This window comes from Limulus polyphemus, unplaced genomic scaffold (genome assembly GCF_000517525.1).
Source record: "Limulus polyphemus unplaced genomic scaffold, Limulus_polyphemus-2.1.2 Scaffold2201, whole genome shotgun sequence".
Lineage (NCBI taxonomy): Eukaryota > Metazoa > Arthropoda > Merostomata > Xiphosura > Limulidae > Limulus > Limulus polyphemus.
The window spans coordinates 165,382-170,391 of record NW_013667811.1 but is presented as its reverse complement, the minus strand read 5'-3'; the positions used below and the strand labels follow the sequence as shown (position 1 = coordinate 170,391).

The following is a 5,010-nucleotide window of genomic DNA, read 5'->3' as shown; positions in this document are numbered from 1 at the left end:
TGTTATTCTGGTCTGTACAAGCGGTGTTGAGCATTTGTTAGTCAAAACGCACATACACCTGTTTTGTATAAAAAGGTTTCCTTTTGGGATAGTATTTTTCGACACAGATCATCGCTTTGTTCAGACAATTTCTTTGTACTTGGTGTACAGTGATGCTTCGTCACGTTCCAGACGTTATAGGGGGACAAATTGTTCGAATGTCCAGAAATGGTATGAAGCACAAGGACATTGCCAGAACAATAAGGTAGCCCCCCATTAACATACTGTATCTAGAATCCTGAAACGTCACTGGACTACAGGAAACCTAGTTTCAGGAAAGCATACTGGTAGACGCCAAAAAACTACTGCCTGGGATGACTGTGTTTTGTTCAGGTTAACAGGTCAAGGTCGAAAGAAATATTGCAACATCTTACAACAGGAATGGCATGAGCACATTCATTACAGTGAAAAGGGGACTGACCAAACAAGGTTATTTTGCAAGAAAGGGTATCTGTAAACCAATATTAACCAGAATTCACCGCCGTCACCGTGTTACTTGGGCAAGACATCATGTACAGTTAGTACAATGGCGACATCTCATCTTTTCAAATGAGTCCTATTTCCAGCTTGTTAAAGCTGATGTCAGGAATCGAACTCGTCGTTTGCCTTGAGAATAGACGAGAGAAGAACTGTCTTTTCCATAGGTAACACACAGAAGGTGGTGCAGTACACGTTTGGGCAACTATCCATCATGGTGGAAAACTGCTCTTCATATTCTTCAGGGAAACGTCAATGGCTCCTCCTACAGGCATAATATGGAGAGAATAATTCTGCAGTATGTTAGGGCAAGGTTTGGCAGTAACTCCAGAATGACAATTTCACTGCCCACAGTGCGTATTGTACAGGATTATCTCGATCAGGTGGACATTACAAGATTGTCATGGCCAGCCAAGTTCCCAGCTTGTAATTACATTGATAACTGTTGGGCAGAACTAAGTAGGAAAATTGCTATCCACGACCCTGAAACTAGCTACTGTAGCTGAGTTGCAGAGCCTTTTAGTGACAAGTTTGGATGAAATCACAGTGGATTACATCAATAACCTCATCGACAGTATTCCACGTCGACTTGCGGAGGTTATTACAGTACAAGAAGGACCAACCAAGTACTGAATGTTTAATATGAACTGATATAAGGTTACAGGCGCTATTTATGATAATTTAATGTTATATGTTATCTTTATGTATGTTTTTATAAGGTTTTGTTGTGATAGATGAATTACACATCTTTCTACAGGTGTTTAATAAAATTGTTTGATGTTCCAATAAATCGTTCATGATGTTCATAGCACTTGTCCCTTTATACAAATTACGCATGTAGATGTTTAATATAACACGTATTTTTCAGTTTAACAGCGCTAACTGTATTTGTATTCCATTTTAATAATAACGATATTACTTTGTTACATAATATACGAACATTTTGGCCAAGACTGTATATACATATTAGGACCATTTTATAATAATAATTTATTTTCACTTAAAGTTCCTGTTTTTGTATTAACAAAATTACAAAGTTGAGAATGGTTTACATGTTAAATGTTTGGTAAAAGTTCGCTTTTGTTAGACATTTATTGACTTACGTTGATGATTAGCCGCTGAATTTTAAAACGTCTAGAATTATTCGGCTTAACATAGCTTCAAGAGAAAAATTGCATGCGAATATTCTTTTAAAAACAAAATCTTAAAGTATTTAAAAGAGCTAAGGTAGAAATTTAACTTAGAATATCTTGTTATTATACACATACAAAAAAAGGAAGTGTGATATAATCATTGGAATAATTAAAGTTATTTATTCTTCGTTAATTTAGTATATTACTTTTGTTTTACTTCTTAGAGTTAAAGCAAATAAAAATTAATATATTTTGTACAGTCATTTCAAGAAATCAACTCACATATTCATATGTAAAATATTACACACGTTTACCCTCTGGATTAAAGATAAATATTTGATATAAAAAGGTGACTCATGTCAGGAGTCGTCTGAAAAGCTCAAACATCACACAACCATCTAGTTATCTCATTACCTTTTTTTCTACAAAATACAGACAGACACGAAAATACATCCAAGAATTGTAATTTCTATATCACATCTACTGCAATAATTATACAAAAAAGAAACAGATATCCATGGTTCACGTTGTGCCTTTTATGATGTGCATTTCACTAAATAAATAACTTCCTTCGTATAAGGCGGATTGAGTAATTTACATGAACTACAAATGTATGGAAAAAATATGTTGAGAAATTATTTTTCATATATTATTAATCTTGAAATTTCCAAAATGATACAGTGACTATATTGTGACTAGGTAAAAAATTGAACTATATTTGTATTCAGATTATCCATAGCTTATTGGTAGTTCTGCTGGATTTAAGCCTGCTGCTAATGTAACTAGATTGAAAAATCGCTTGTTAAATAACGCAAATAATAATAATAAATATGCTTTTATGTAATAACTGTTGGCAATCTTTCATTTTTCTATTCTTCATCTTACAAATTTAATGGTGATTACCGACTTTCTACTTGTTGAAGTTCCGTTTGAAATTTAATGCGAAATCTAATTTAAATTCCGACTTTTGCATGAAATTGAAAGTTAAATCCAATTTACGTTCCAAGTTTCGTATGTAGTTTAAAGTTAAACCAATTTAAAACTACCTATAAATCTCGAACATCTTTTCGATGTTTCTTTTTCTGATGTAAACAAATCGTAATCGTAAAAATTGATGAAATTCGACGCAGAGACTTGTTTAACAAGGATGTTGAGTATTAGGTTCACTTAATTACAAAAAAAAACTAATTAATGTAAATATATGCAATACTGAATACAAAAATCCATATTTGAAAATAACAGTGTTCAATTTGAACGTGTATGTAGATCAAGGAAATAACTTTCTTTCATTGCCGTGTAGATGGAATACATCCTAAAACAATGCCCCCCCCCCTCTCACTGTGGGTCAGCAATAAGTTTTCATACTTACAATGCTAAAACCTAGGGTTCGATTGCCCGCTGTAGGCAGAGCGCAGATAGCATTTGTGCAGTTTCGCGTTAAACAACAGCAAACCAACCAAATTAATTTTATTTTAGCAACGTTACCATATTAGATTAAAATATTTTTACCGTTATATTAAATTTGAACTATTCCATAAACAACTTATGTATATCTTATGAAATATTAGGTTTACATTTTGCTTTATCAAGGAAGGATTGTTTCAAAACCATTTCTCAGATTTAAAAACACGAGCGTTCATCTTCCCGGACGTTATTTAAAAACAAGAAACTGGGTTTCCTTAAAATGTGAATATAAATCGACTGCATTAAATTGAAACAGATAATTTAAAATTACAGGTTCGGTTTCTTTCAGAATTATAACGCTATCAAGAAAAAAAGTATAATACAAGTAACATCTATAATCACACATAATACACTTGAAGAGCGGAAAGAAGTTTGTAGTCAAAAGTTGGAACAATAATTCTCGATCTGAAAGATTAATTAGAGCATAAAGTCTAGCATAATCTATTGGTAATAGGTATTTGTATTTTGTGTGTAAGGCAGAGCTATTAAAGGTTTGGTTTGATTTGAATTTCGCGCAAAGCTACACGAGGGCTATCTGCGCTAGCTGTCCCTAATTTAGCAGTGTAAGACTAGAGGGAAGGCAGCTAGTCATCACCACCCACCGCCAACTCTTGGGCTACTCTTTTACCAAAGATTAGTGGGATGACCGTCACATTATAACGCCCCCACGGCTGAAAGTGCGAGCATGTTTGGTGTGATGGGGGATTCGAACCCGCTATCTTTAGATTGCGAGTCAAGCGCCCTAAATATCTGACTATGCCGAGCCTAAACTATTTGCCACAGTTCCTCTAATTCTTAACTATTAATCAGAGAGAAGGCAGTGGGGCAGTTACACCCTACCACCCACTAAGGGATTGACTGTCACCGTTATAACGCATACATAGTTTGCAGTGCGAAAATTATTTTGTGGTAACACACGAATCGTCAGCTCCAATATCCAGAGCTCTACTACAGGCCCAACCATCGACTCTATTGGTAATAGAATAGATGCTAATAGAATATCCGCCGCTAACTCCTCTGGTAACCATGCTATAACCTCTGGTAACCATGGCTATAACCTCTTCTCGCATACTTATTTTTTGTCGCAGTTGTATCAATGTAAATACGTTAAAATAATGTTAAAATATATATTACGTACTATAAAAAACATGTTCTTTCGACTGTAAAAAAACGCAATCTAATATCACCAGTTCAAAAATATTTAATCATAGTTTGAGTATATCTTTGATATTTTGTAAAAAAAAAAAAAATACATTAATTTCGTTTTTGTTATGATTTTGTATGAGTGTAGCTCAACATCCAAAATGTATTTCGACTGTTATAAAAGATTGCAAATGCATTTTCTGATCTTTGTTTTTCAAAGCAATAAATTAACAAATAATAATTCTGTCACATCACTTTTAAAAAATAGTAATTACCTCATATCACTTTGGTTTTACTCTATTTCACTTGTGTGAATTTAGTAAATTCTTTCAAATAAATGTGACTATTCTGAGTGAAAAAAAATAAAACAATTTTTTTATCCATAGCCGAGCGAAACAACCATGAGAGTTTCTGGATAAAATAAAACTTCTTTGGGTAACGTGTTTTACTGTTGAATTACGTCCGTATTGAACTATGCTAGAAGCCACAGGAAAAACACTACAGTGAGATCAGTGTACAGGGTGATGAAAAACATCCTGTACAATAATGATATCTCTAAGGCCCGCATTAGGATTTTTGGAACTCATTTGTTTGATTTGCTAATTAACTTTTTTCCCCTATTACAATAAGTTATTAGGATATCAGATATCGTTAAGGAAAATCATGGTAGTGCGTGACTTTTGTACCACTCTACAGGTTAGTTCATCCTTTTGTACCACTCTACAGGTTAGTTCATCCTTTTGTACCACTCTAC

At 33.8% G+C, this 5,010-nt stretch overlaps 1 protein-coding gene across 1 annotated transcript in view; it reads right to left on the bottom strand.

Moving 5' to 3' along the window:
- LOC106466238 (carbonic anhydrase-related protein 10-like) overlaps nucleotides 1-5,010 on the bottom strand; it is a gene marked incomplete at its 3' end in the record, with an annotated part of 72,044 nt that overhangs the window by 37,837 nt on the left and 29,197 nt on the right. The gene's annotated exons all lie outside the window — the stretch shown is intronic.